Source organism: Chiloscyllium punctatum, chromosome 17 (genome assembly GCF_047496795.1).
Source record: "Chiloscyllium punctatum isolate Juve2018m chromosome 17, sChiPun1.3, whole genome shotgun sequence".
Classification (NCBI taxonomy): Eukaryota; Metazoa; Chordata; class Chondrichthyes; order Orectolobiformes; family Hemiscylliidae; genus Chiloscyllium; species Chiloscyllium punctatum.
This window is the reverse complement of record NC_092755.1, coordinates 90,934,937-90,949,443: the sequence shown is the minus strand read 5'-3', so window position 1 is coordinate 90,949,443 and position 14,507 is coordinate 90,934,937. Positions and strand designations below refer to the sequence as shown.

General features: G+C 45.7%; 1 protein-coding gene across 1 annotated transcript in view; it reads left to right on the top strand.

Moving 5' to 3' along the window:
- Window positions 1-14,507, top strand: part of myo1ha (myosin IHa) — a 143,903-nt gene that overhangs the window by 48,325 nt on the left and 81,071 nt on the right. The gene's annotated exons all lie outside the window — the stretch shown is intronic.

The following is a 14,507-nucleotide window of genomic DNA, read 5'->3' as shown; positions in this document are numbered from 1 at the left end:
CCATTGTTGTTCCCTCTGCATCCAAGCATGCTGCCTGAAATCTGGCTATTAACCGAAAGGTTGGTGGTTCGAGTCCAGCCAGAGACAGAGCTTCTGGGAAGATAACGTCCTAGTTGTTTTATCACTCGACTATTAATCCAGAAACTCAGTTAATGTTCTGGGACCCAAGTTCAAATCTCGTTCTGGCAGGTGATGGAATTTGAATTCAATAATTGCTTTCACAACTGAGGCTGACCAATAGATTTCTGTCCTCAGAAAAGTCAAAATATCCTCAAGGAATATTTAAACAATATAACACTAATGATTCACCTCTATTATAAAGGCTGGAATTTTTATTTCATGTCCAAATTTTAAAGAAAGTATTTTAATGTGACTTGAGTAATATATGTGTTTTTGCATTTGTACATGTGTATGTTCATGTATGTCTATTTGTATGTTTGTGCATGTGCATGTTTATGTATGAGTATACATGTCCAGTTATATATGTTTACACATGTGTGCATTTGTATGTGTGCATGATGTATGTTTGTATAGGTGTGCATATCTGTACTTATCTGTATAGGCTTGTGTATGTGTCTGTGAAAGTATGCACATGTATGTTTATGTGTACATGTATGTATCTATATATGTGTGCACATGCGTATGTTTGTGTTTTTGTGCATGTGTATGTGTATATGTGCACATGTGCATGTTTATACATTTTTGCATGTGTATGTGAGCATGTGAATGGTTGTGCCTAGATTTGAATTCACATTTCATTTGCTTGAAGAAACTTCCTCTAGTGGTAGAAACAGCATACTGCAAATAAATTCAGTTTCTGCTGGGACAGTCTGCATAAATCTGTGCCAATCCTCTGAACTGTATCATGCTGCCGAAATACAGACAGGTAAAAAAATCTGGAAAAAAACTACTACATCTGCCTTGCCACCCCAATTACCCCTGTATATTTAGACTCTTCCTTCCCCAAATGAAATTTTGACTATTAGTCACACAGCCTTGCATTCCTATCTTCAATAGTTCAATGAGATTGAAGTGAAATTCAAGGAAAATGCAAAGCGCTTGCCACTTTTTTGAATGTTCCTATGATTTTCCACCAGGGTTGCTTACACCAATGTCTTGGAGGCCAATCTAGAACATTTTCCAACTCAACACCTACCTCTTATTAACTTGGCTGAGATGAGTAGGTACATAAGTGGCTCAGTGGGTATACATCCCAGGTACATGTCCAACCACTGCCTGGTATCCCAACCCGGCATGCCTCTGCTCTGTGTCACTGAACTTTGGCGCAATACCAGAGCTCAGATGTTTTTCTTAAATTATCCTTGTACGATCCATTTGTTTTTTAACTGTCTCACTTTGCTGTTGCACTGTGCTTTGGGAAGCCGGACATCTCCATGTGGAGGAAGGACTGGGCAATGTGTCAGTGACACGATGCAGTCGGTGAAGGAAGCATTCCCTTTGCTTGGCTTTGTATCTGCTGGTAGTTATCAGTTAACTCTGAAATGACAGTAGGTAAATTGTGAGCCTGAAGCATGGAGAGATAAGCTAGAGGAGGGTGGGGGTGGGGAGAAAGTAGCATAGAGTACAATAGGTGAGTGGGGGAGGGGATGAAGGAGATAGGTCAAGGAGGAGAGGGTGGAGTGGATAGGTGGAAAAGAAGATAGGCAGGTCGGACAAGTCCGGACAAGTCATGGAGACAGTTACTGAGCTGGAAGTTTGAAACTAGGATGAGGTGGGGGAAGGGAAAATAAGGAAGCTGTTGAAGTCCACATTGATGCCCTGGGGTTGAAGTGTTCCGAGGCGGAAGATGAGGCGTTCTTCCTCCAGGCGTCTGGTGGAGAGGGAGCGGCGGTGAAGGAGGCCCAGGACCTCCATGTCCTCGGCAGTGGGAGGGGGAGTTGAAATGTTGGGCCACGGGGCGGTTTGGTCGATTGGTGCGGGTGTCTCGGAGATGTTCCCTAAAGCGCTCTGCTAGGAGGCGCCCAGTCTCCCCAATGTAGAGGAGACCACATCGGGAGCAACGGATACAATAAATGATATTAGTGGATGTGCAGGTGAAACTTTGATGGATGTGGAAGGCTCCTTTAGGGCCTTGGATAGAGGTGAGGGAGGAGGTGTGGGCACAGGTTTTACAGTTCCTGCGGTGGCAGGGGAAAGTGCCAGAATGGGAGGGTGGGTCGTAGGGGGGTGTGGACCTGACCAGGTAGTCACGGAGGGAACGGTCTTTGAGGAAGGCGGAAAGGGGTGGGGAGGGAAATATATCCCTGGTGGTGGGGTCTTTTTGGAGGTTGCGGAAATGTCGGCGGATGATTTGGTTGATGCGAAGGTTTGTAGGGTGGAAGGTGAGCACCAGGGGCGTTCTGTCCTTGTTACGGTTGGAGGGGTGGGGTCTGAGGGCAGAGGTGCGGGATGTCGACGAGATGCGTTGGAGGGCATCTTTAACCACGTGGGAAGGGAAATTGCGGTCTCTAAAGAAGGAGGACATCTGGTGTGTCCTATGGTGGAACTGGTCCTCCTGGGAACAGATACGGCGGAGGCGGAGAAATTGGGAATACGGGATGGCATTTTTGCAAGAGATAGGGTGGGAAGAGGTGTAATCCAGGTAGCTATGGGAGTCGGTGGGTTTGTAAAAAATGTCAATGTCAAGTCGGTCGTCACTAATGGAGATGGAGAGGTCCAGGAAGGGGAGCGAGGTGTCAGAGATAGTCCAGGTAAATTTAAGGTCAGGGTGGAATGTGTTGGTGAAGTTGATGAATTGCTCAACCTCTTCTCGGGAACACAAGGTGGCGCCAATGCAGTCATCAATGTAGCAGAGGAAGAGGTGGGGATTGGTGCCGGTGTAATTACGGAAGATCAACTGTTCTGCATAGCCAACAAAGAGACAGGCATAGCTGGGGCCCATACGTGTGCCCATGGCTACCCCTTTGGTCTGGAGGAAGTGGGAGGATTCAAAGGAGAAATTGTTAAGAGTGAGGACCAGTTCGGCCAAACGAATGAGTGTGTCAGTGGAAGGGTACTGTTGGGGACGTCTGGAGTGGAAAAAACGGAGGGCTTGGAGGCCCTGGTCATGGAGGATGGAGGTGTAGAGGGATTGGATATCCATGGTGAAGATAAGGCGTTGGGGGCCGGGGAAACGGAGGTCTTGGAGGAGGTGGAGGGCGTGGGTGGTGTCTCGAACGTATGTGGGGAGTTCCTGGACTAGGGGGGATAGGACAGTGTCAAGGTAGTAGAGATGAGTTCAGTGGGGCAGGAGTAATTACACCGGTGAACAGTTGATCTTCTGTAATTACACCGGCACCACTCCCCACCTCTTCCTCCGCTACATTGATGACTGCATTGGAGCCACCTCGTGCTCCTGCGAGGAGGTTGAGCAATTCATCAACTTCACCAACACATTCCACCCTGACCTTAAATTTACCTGGACTATCTCTGACACCTCGCTCCCCTTCCTGGACCTCTCCATCTCCATTAGTGACGACCAACTTGACACTGACATTTTTTACAAACCCACCGACTCCCATAGCTACCTGGATTACACCTCTTCCCACCCTATCTCTTGCAAAAATGCCATCCCGTATTCCCAATTTCTCCGCCTCCGCCGTATCTGCTCCCAGGAGGACCAGTTCCACCACAGAACACACCAGATGTCCTCCTTCTTTAGAGACCGCAATTTCCCTTCCCACGTGATTAAAGATGCCCTCCAACACATCTCGTCGACATCCCGCACCTCCTCCTTCAGACCCCACCCCTCCAACCGTAACAAGGACAGAACGCCCCTGGTGCTCACCTTCCACCCTACAAACCTTTGCATCAACCAAATCATCCGCCGACATTTCCGCAACCTCCAAAAAGACCCCACCACCAGGAATATATTTCCCTCCCCACCCCTTTCCGCCTTCCGCAAAGACCGTTCCCTCCGTGACTACCTGGTCAGGTCCACACCCCCCTACGACCCACCCTCCCATTCTGGCACTTTCCCCTGCCACCGCAGGAACTGTAAAACCTGTGCCCACACCTCCTCCCTCACCTCTATCCAAGGCCCTAAAGGAGCCTTCCACATCCATCAAAGTTTCACCTGCACATCCACTAATATCATTTATTGTATCCGTTGCTCCCGATGTGGTCTCCTCTACATTGGGGAGACTGGGCGCCTCCTAGCAGAGCGCTTTAGGGAACATCTCCGAGACACCCGCACCAATCGACCAAACCGCCCCGTGGCCCAACATTTCAACTCCCCCTCCCACTCTGCCGAGGACATGGAGGTCCTGGGCCTCCTTCACCGCCGCTCCCTCACCACCAGACGCCTGGAGGAAGAACGCCTCATCTTCCGCCTCGGAACACTTCAACCCCAGGGCATCAATGTGGACTTCAACAGCTTCCTTATTTTCCCTTCCCCCACCTCATCCTAGTTTCAAACTTCCAGCTCAGTAACTGTCTCCTTGACTTGTCCAGACTTGTCCGACCTGCCTATCTTCTTTTCCACCTATCCACTCCACCCTCTCCTCCTTGACCTATCACCTTCATCTCCTCCCCCACTCACCCATTGTACTCTATGCTACTTTCTCCCCACCCCCACCCTCCTCTAGCTTATCTCTCCATGCTTCAGGCTCACTGTCTTTATTCCTGATGAAGGGCTTTTGCCCAAAACGTCGATTTCGCTGCTCGTTGGATGCTGCCTGAACTGCTGTGCTCTTCCAGCACCACTAATCCAGTATTTGGTTTTCAGCATCTGCAGTTATTGTTTTTACCTAGTAGGTAAATTGTTCTGTCTATGGGATTTTTTAACTTCATTCACGAGACTGACTGGGCCGACATTTATTGTCTGTCACGAATTGCCCTTGAGAAGAGATGCCTTCTTGAGCTGCTGCAGTCAATGTGGTGCTGTAAGGACGGGAATTCAAGGAGTTTAACCCAGCAACAGTGAAGGAAGGGGAATATAATTCAAAGTCAGGATGGTGTGTGATTTGGAAGGGAATGTGCTGGTGATGGCATCCCCATGTTTCCTCCTTGTTGGCCCAGGATGTTGGTTTGGAAGGTACTGTCAAAGGAGCCTTGGTGAGTTCTGCAGTGCATCTTGACAAAAGTAGACACTGCTGCCACTGTCCATCAGAGGTGAAGGGAATGCATGTTGAAGATGGAGCCAGCAGATAGGTTTGATCCAGTTTCAGCTGATCTACAACTTGGATACAAATGGGGACAACTGTGCTAGCCCTTAGGATTCCCAGGAGTGGGATATGTAAACATTACTGTGGGATACGAGACTCACCACCCCCGTCTCATCAAAGCCTGTCCACAATCTACAAAGTTGAAGAAGGTGGTGCTAGAAAAGCACAGCCAGTCAGGCAGCATCCAAGGAGAAGGAGAATCAACGTTTTGGGCATAAGCCCTTCATCAGGAATGAGGCTGAGAAATAAATGGGAGGGAATGGGGCTGGGGGGAAGGTAGCTGGGAAAGTGATAGGTCAATGAAGGTGGGGGGTGAAGATGATAGGTCAGAGAGGAGGGTGGAGGTGGGAAAGAAGATGGACAGGGAGGACAGTTCAAGAGGGCAGTGCGAATTTGGAAGGTTGGGACTGAGATATGTTGGGGAGAGGGGAAATGGGGAAACTGGTGAAATCCACATTGATCCTGTAATCCCAGGTCATCTCCTCAGCCCTGAAGCTGTTCAGCCATGTGCTCAAGCAGACTTGCTAACATAGCCACATCACCTTCCTCAGCACCTGTCTACAGAACTGACTGATCCTGCAGGGACTCCAGACTACATTCAGGCCATTACAATTTGGACCTGAACAGGACGACCAGTACCTACTCCAAACCACACAGGATCAATGTGGATTTCACCAGTTTCCCATTTCCCTATCCCCACCTTATCCCAGTCCCCACCCTCTAACTCAGCACTGCCCTCTTGAATGGTCTTCCCTGTCCATTTTCCTTCTCACCTATCTGCTCCACCCTCCTCTCCAACCTATCATTTTCACTCCCACCTTCATCTACCTATCGCATTCCCAGCTACATTCCCCCAGCCCCACCCCCATCCCATTTATCTCCCAGCCCCCTTGGCCCACAAGCCTCATTCCTGAAGAAGGGCTTATGCCCAAAACGTCGACTCTCCTGCTCCTCGGATGCAGCCTGACCTGCTGTGCTTTTCCAGCACCACATTCTTTTACTCTAATCTCTAGTATCTGCAGTCCTCACTTTCTCACAATCTACAAAGTATAGGTCAGAAGTGTGATAGAATATTCCCCAGTTGCCTGGATGGGTGCAGCCTCAGTTAGCTCGCCACCATCCAGGACAAAGCAGCCTGGTTGATTGACATCACCTTCACCAGCTTCCCAGGACCTCAGACAACTTTTTTTATTCATGGGAAGTGGGCTTAACTGACTAGACCCAGCACTTATTGCCCATCCCTAATTGCCCAGAGGGCAGTTAAGAGTCAACCTCATTACGGTGGGCCTGGAGTCACATGCAGGCCAGACCAGGTAAGGATGGCAGTTTCCTTCCCTAAAGGACATTAGTAAACCAGATGGGTTTTTCTGACATTGACAACAGTTTCATGATCATCATTAGATTCTTAATTCCAGATTTTTTATTGATTTCAAATTCCACATTCTGCCGTGGCAGGATTTGAACCCAAGTCCTCAGAATATTACTTGGGTCTCTGGATTCATAGTCTACTGACAATATCACTAGGCAATCGCCTCCCCCAAAAGATGACACAATGACTCTGTTCACTCTGGAGTGTAGCATACAGGTTATCTAATGTGCTCCTCAGTGACTAGCTTCACTCAATGATATTCAGTCAGTAACAGAGATGGCAGCATCTGATCCTTGGAAGTGAGCCATACTTAGAACAGATGGGACTGTTGTTCCAAATCAGACAGAGGTTTTTTTTTGTGACAGTGACATCCTCTTGACACAACTCAGGAAAGAGCAGCATCTCATGCACAGTAAAATCATAGTTCAATTTGCTTGGCTTCAGATTTTAGCTTCCGACTTTCCTGTTCTTAGGATGGAATTTGGGTTTCCCTTATCATATTTTAGTGGCATCTTGTTTAGCTTGGCCTCAGTTTATCAATAAGGGAAACTGAATCCAGGAAATTCTCCTCAGAACATTGGACTGTAGCCACCATGTGGGGGCTGGCTCTCAACATACCCTGTGACCAGCGATTGAATAAAATCAAATGGAATTCAGCCTTTTTAATGCTTTTGATCCAAGGTACAGGAAAGGATTCTGACAGATAGGATTTATGACTATTTGGAAAAAAGATAGTTTGATTGAAGATAGTCAGCATGGCTTTGTGAGGGGCAGGTCATGCTTCACAAGTCTTATTGAGTTCTTTGAGGATGTGATGAGATAAGTTGACGAAAGCCGAGCAGTGGATGTGGTTTATATGGATTTCAGTAAGGCATTTGACAAGGGTCCCCATGGTAGGCTCATTCAGAAAGTTAGGAGGTATGGGATACAGGGAAATTTGTCTGTCTGGATACAGCATTGGCTGACCGAAAGAAGACAGTGAGTGGTAGTGGTTGGAAAGTATTCCGCCTGGAGGTTGGTGACCAATGGTGATCTGTAGGGGCCGTTTATTGGGCTTCTGCTCTTTGTAGTTTTTATAAATGACGTGAATGAAGAAATGGAAGGGTGGGTTAGTAAGTTTGCCGATGACAGAACGGTTGGTGGTGTTGTAGATAGTGTCGAGGGCTGTTGCAGGCTACAACGAGACATTGACAGGATACAGAGCTGGGCTGAGGAGTGGCAGATGGAGTTCAACCTGGATAAATGTAAAGTGATTCATTTTGGAAGGTTGAATGTGAATGCTGAGTACAGGGTCAAAGACAGGATTCTTGGTAGTGTGGAGGACAGAGAAATCTGTCCACGTACATGGATCCCTCAGGGATCCAAGTTGACAGGGTTGTTAAGAAGTCATATGGTGTTTTGCCTTTCATTAACAGGGTGACTGAGTTTAAGAGCTGCAAGGTTTTGCTACAACTCATTAAAACTCTGGTTAGACCACACTTGGAATACTGTGTCCTGTTCTGGTTGCCTCATTATAGGGAGGATGTCGATGCTTTAGAGATAGTGCAGAGGAAATTTACCAGGATGCTGCTTGGATTGGAGGACTTGTCTTATGAAGTGAGGTTGAGTGAGCTAGGGCTTTTCACACTGGAGAGAAGAAGGAAGAGTGGTATTTTGATAGAGGTGTACAAGGTAATGAGAGGCATAGATACAGTAGATAGCCAGAGAGTTTTCCCCAGGGCAGAAATGGCTGTCACAAGGAGTAATAATTATAAGGTGATTGGAGGAGATGTATAAGGGAGGTGTCAGAGGTAGGTTCTTTACACAGAGAATAGTGGGTGTGTGGAATGCATTGCCAGCAGTGGTAGTAGACCCAGAGACATTAGGGACATTTAACCAACTGCTGGACAGGCACATGGACGGCAGTAAATTGAGGGGTGTGGAGGTTAGGCTGATCTTTGATTAAGATAAATGCTCAGCACAAAATTGTGGGCCGAAGGGCCTGTACTTCACTGTACTGTTCTATGTTCTAAATTGCCTAATCAGGTCCAGGGATGTGTAAGATAGGTGGGTTAGCCATGGCAAATGCAAGATTATGGGGGCTCTGAGTCTAGGTCTTCAGAGAGGTCAGTGCAGATGCAATGGGCAGAATGGTCTCTGCACTATAGGGATTCTTTGATTCTACTGCACATAAAAACAGTTAGTGACGTCAGACCTGGGGCCCAAGTCCAGAGGTGTCCTCGTTACCACCTATTATATATAGGTATGTTCAATAAAGCCTGTTCATCTTCACTCAGCTGAGTGTCAACCTGATCTTACTACAGAAGGGTACTCCCTTTCTAATGCTGGTTATTTGATTGGGCATTATGTGTCTTAGAGAGACAGAGCCCCTGTGGGGCCACTGATAGATTTTGGTGAGTAATGAGTATATAAACCTGGGAGGCTGTCCAGCCTCCTCCTCAATCCTGTGCCATCTATCCCATCCTGGCATACTCCATTTAGTCCCAGCCACAGAGTGGGGATCAGACTTGAACCTTGCTGACCTTGATAATCGCCTTCACCAAGGGGTGCCACCTTTGCCTGCTGAGCCATTGAGCTATATACTTCAGGTTTCTCGGATGAGTTCCTGGGATAGTCTGGCAATTGCTGTCTGGCATCCCAGTTCCCGGGCTTCAGAAACCCAATCTAACCCAAAACTCTCCTGGCTGGATCCTATTTCATCCAACTTCCCAATGTTCACTATCCTACATTGGCTTCTAGTCTACCAACATCTTGGTGTTGAAATTCTGAGCCCTGCGTTCAAGTCCCTCCACCCCCCAGTGCTCCCCTAACCCTGTGAACTCCTCCATCCCTAGGATCCTTTGAGAACTTTGCACTCCTATTGCTTTAGCCTCTAATACATTCCCTACTGCCTTCACCCTACCATGGTAGGGCCACCCTTCTTATATTGAGACTTCTAAGCTCTGAAATTCCCTCCCTAAACACCACTGTCTCTCCACGTCCCCTTAAGTTGTTCAACCTACCTCTTCAACTGAGCGTTTTTCCACCCATTCTGCTAGTTCCTTTGGATCCAGAGTCAATTTCTATCTGATTGAGGTCCTGTGAAGCGTTCTTGTGCTAAAGGTGCTACATAAAAGCATGTTGTTGTAGTAATAGTGGGAATTCCACAGACCCACTCAGCCGTGGGACAATTTCACCAAATAACCCAGAACCAGAGCGAGATTGACACAAGCAGTGAAGCTATCTTACGAATGGCACAAATTATCTCACTCGATGTGGAAACAGAGGAGTTCACAATGATGTGGCTGGTGGTGGATTGTGAATCACAGATGACACCACAGTGTTAACCTTTCCAGGAGCATGAATGAGTTGACTTGTCCTGTTGCTGCTGGGCTGTGTGATGGGGGCCTAAATGGCAAGTCCAACCACTCATGACAACAGCTTACCACTGGGCCACCATTTTTCTCTAAGGATTCACCCAATCACATCCACCATGAGATTGTTTCCACGTGGAGAATCCGAGCTTTTGATTGGCTGGAAGACTTAATCCTGCTGAGTAAAGTGAGCATAGGCAAGAAAGTAGGATAAAGACCTGAGATTTTAATGAAGAAAAGTAATATCAAAGCTCAATTCAACAAAGGTAAGGGAAGGAAATAAAGGAATCAAAGATCAAAAAAGTGGATTTGATGTTAAATTTTGTTTTGTATAGATCCCAGTAATAATAAAAACAGATTATGAGAATTAAGTTTGTTTATTGCCAATATTTATACATCAATTTTAAACAGCTTCAGGGAAGCAACTGTTTCAGTGAATAACCAGAATTACAAACTCAAAGGGACACCCTACCCTTTAGAAATCCTTTGCAAATGTTAGTGTGGTATCTTACCTTAGTCAGGGGAGGCGATGTCAGACTGGTACTGCCAGTCTATTAATCAAGTAATGTTGTGGTGATCCAAGTACAAATCCTGCCATGGTGGAATCTGAATTTAATAAAAACATTTGGAATTTGGAATCTAGTAATAACCATGGAATTATTGCTGATAGTTGGAGGTAAACCCATCTTGATTCACTAATGTCCTTTAATGCAGGAAGCTGAGGTTCTGGCCTACATGTGACTCCAGACCCACAAACAGGTGGATGAGGGTAAAGCAGTTGATGTGGTGTATATGAATTTCAGTAAAACATTTGATAAGGTTCCCCATGGTAGGCTATTGCACAAAATACAGACACATGAGATGGAGGGCGATTTAGTGGTTTCAATCAGAAATTGGCTAGCTGAAAGAAGACAGAGGGTCGTGGTTGATGGGAAATGTTCATCCTGGAGATCACTTACTAATGGTGTACCGCAAGGATCTGTTTTGGGGCCACTGCTGTTTGTCATTTTTATAAATGACCTGGATGAGGGCGTGGAAGGATGGGTTAGTAAATTTGTGGATAACACTAACGTCAGTGGAGTTGCGGATAGTGCCGAAGGATGGTACAGGTTACAGAGTGACATAGATAAGCTGCAGAACTGGGCTGAGAGGTGGTAAATGGAGTTTAATGTGGAAAAGTGTGAGGTGATTCACTTTGGAAGAAGCAACAGGAATAAAGAGTACTGGGCTAATGGTAAGATTCTTAGTAGTGTCCATATACATAAATCCCTGAAAGTTGTCACCCAGATTGATAGAGTTGTTAAAAAGGCATACAGTGTGTTAGCTTTTGTTGGTAGAGGGAATGAGTTTCGGAGCCACGAGGTCATGTTGCAGCTGTACAAAACTCTTGTACGGCTGTACTTGGAATATTGTATAGTTCTTGTCACCACATTATAAGAAGGATGTGGAAGCTTTGGAAAGGGTTCAAAGGAAATTTAATAGGATGTTGTCTGATATGCAGGAATGTCTTATGGAAAGGCTGTGGGACGTGAGGCTGTTTTCATTAGAGAGAAGAAGGTTGAGGGGTGACTTAATTGAGACATGTAAGATAATCAGAGGGTTAGACAGGGTGGATAGTGAGAGCCTTTTTCCTCGGATGGTGATGACTAGCACGAGGGGACATAGCTTTAAGTTGAGGAGTGATAGATATAGGACAGGTGTCAGAGGTAGTTTCTTTACTCAGAGAGCAGTAGGGATGTGGAATGCTCTGCCTGCAACAGTAGTGGACTCGCCAACTTTAAGGGCATTTAAATGGTCATAGGATAAACATATGGATGAAAATGGAATAATGTAGGATAGATAGGCTTCAGATTGGTTCCACAGGTTGGCGCAACATTGAGGGCTGAAGGGCCTGTACTGCACTTTAATGTTCTACATTCTATGATATAGTTGACTCTTAACTGCCTGATGGATAATGAATGTTGGCCCAGTCAGAAATGCCCACATCCTGCGTACGATTTAGAGAATAGCACAAGTGGTCACTGGGGGAAAATATGATGACAGATTTTGTTGGAAGTGAACCTTTCTGAACACTGCTGAATTCTGGGGCAGTGATAGTTTGCAGATTAGGGCAGTAAGACTCTTCGCTCTCACACTGGGAAACAACTTCTGGCTGCCAGCTTTTGCAAGAGTACTTGGCACAGCAGAGGGCAGCTGACCACGTTCTCACAGACTGTCAAGTGCAACTATTATCTTTTGACAGGCTGTGCTCTCAAATGAAGGTTTTACAAATCCAACTAGGCCAATGTTTTGAGCATCATGAGTTCTTTTTTCCCTTTTGTTATGCCCAGAACTGCTATCACACACAACTCAGCAACTTTACCATCACCAAATCACTCAGACATTTTTTTAAAACTACTAACCGCCACCAGTAAAGAACCCAATTTGATATTTACCAGCAAAACTCATAATGGGAAATGTGAACCATCAAAGGTGAAGGGCAGGTAAGGAAAGCAGGAAGGGGCTAAATCAAAATGGAGTTGGAAGGGGAAATAAAATTCAGTATACCCTGTGGTGCCCACCTCTTTCTAAAGACATCAAGATCATTGATGGACAGTGCATGGTCCTTCACCAAGGACACCTGGACACCAACTGCAGAAGAGAGGCAGGCAGCTAGCAGAGAAGGCCCCCCACCACAGCCCGCTGCCTGGATCTGTTTATAGCCAGCCTTGATCACGGGTTTTTTAGTATTACTGAGTGCAAATTGATGCTGCATTTTGTTCATTGGGACAGTGACGACACTTCAAAGTGACTTCATTGGCTGCAAACCACTTTGCAATGTCCCCTGGTGTGAAAGGCACTACACAAATGCAAATATTTCTTTTCTGGGTTTCATAGAATTACCTAAAGGTTACAACATAAGAAGGAGGCAGTGTGGCACAGCCAATCCATGTCAGTATGTAGTGTCCACATGATTGGCTATCCCTCAATTCGAAGATGATGTGTAGTAAGGGTTGTGAGTGACTCACCAGGCCAGTAATCAACCTGCAGCTCTTTGGGAGCATGGGGCAGGACATTCCATGAGGTCATGGGGACCCAGAATCTAGGACCTACTTCCTTTCCTTCTCTTCTCTGCCACTGTTCTGCCTCATCATTAAGTTGCTAATGCCCAAAGCATGATGTAGCTCAATGGACAAGTTGTCACCAATTTGAGACTCTTCCCAGTCACTTACAGTCAATGCTGCCAGGTTTTAAGGAGAGCTTTCATCTGAGAGTTGCGAAGCCTGGTGGGAGGAGGTGTTTTCAGCTTCTGGACACAGAACCCAGTCTATTAAAAATAGTTTTGGAGGAGGCTTGCCTGAACGTTTGGAGATACTAGCATTTGCTTGTCGTCCTTGCACTGGAACTGGGGAATGATGCAAAATATTTTTTGCTGGAATTTCCTCAGCACTCCTGCAAGTAGCTGATTAACAGTCTAAAAGACTGTGCATTTACCATCCACACGTCCATGTGTCCTCTCTGTTCCTGCGTCCCTTTATCCCACTTTCCTTTGTAGTTGAGGCACATGGGTTAGATGTTATCAAATTAAAGTTGATGAGTGCATGAGAGAAAAGGGACTAGAAAGAGATGGCGAAAAATTGAGATGAAGTAATTGGAATAGAAGGAGACCTGCATCGAAGCAGAAAACAAGTTGCTGTTTTGATGTTACATACAATGTTGAGATGGTCTCTGTTTCAATTGCTAACTTCCACACACCATTCGATAACCACAAAGCCCCCTGTGTCAAATCATTTCTCCTACCCTCTACCCTAAAACTCATCCATTTATTTCTAAAATCTATGCCCTTTTCAGTCCTAGACCTCCCAAATATTAGAAACAGAGTTTTTCACTCTACTCTGTCTCATCCTTTCAGAATTTTAATCATCCCCATGAAATCACTCTTTAATCACCTATGAGTATTGAAAATGCCTCTATTTTTTCAGAGGCTTTGAATTATATTTCAAAATGAATCCACACTGTACCCTCCTTATAACCTCTGTATCATTCTCTTGTTGTACAGCCTGAATCTCTCATGTTCTGATTCAGGTAATATGTCGATTCACCCCCAAATGTTGACTTGTATACAATACTTTCTTGGCAGAAAATTCTGCATTTAAGTTAGCTCCTTTGTTATGGCCCAAGCCATTTGAAAGCATTATGACTTTAAACATCCAAATCCTTCTACGCTTCCAGATAACTATCCCACTCATCTGAAGTGTAATGATCACTTTATCTTTACCACGGTCTATCGCTGTGTATTTACCCAAGTTGAATTCCATCGGCCACTTGCACACCATCTTATCAATACCCTGTTGCACCTTCCTTTGATCCTTGAATGATTTGCCATGTTTTCAGTTTGAATATTGTCCGCAATTTTGGTCACCACTGTAGCCAAACCATTAATACCTTTAATGGATGGACACTGCAGTATCATTTGTGATAATCGTTGCTTTAAATAATGTTCACAGGGAATAGAAGAAGCAAAAACAAAACAATTCAAGTCCTTCTGGATCAACACCTCATTTGCCCTTTTGCACATTTAAGCTATCCTTGAACATTGCTTCCACCCTAAGCTTTTTCCACCGTAATTCAAACTGACAG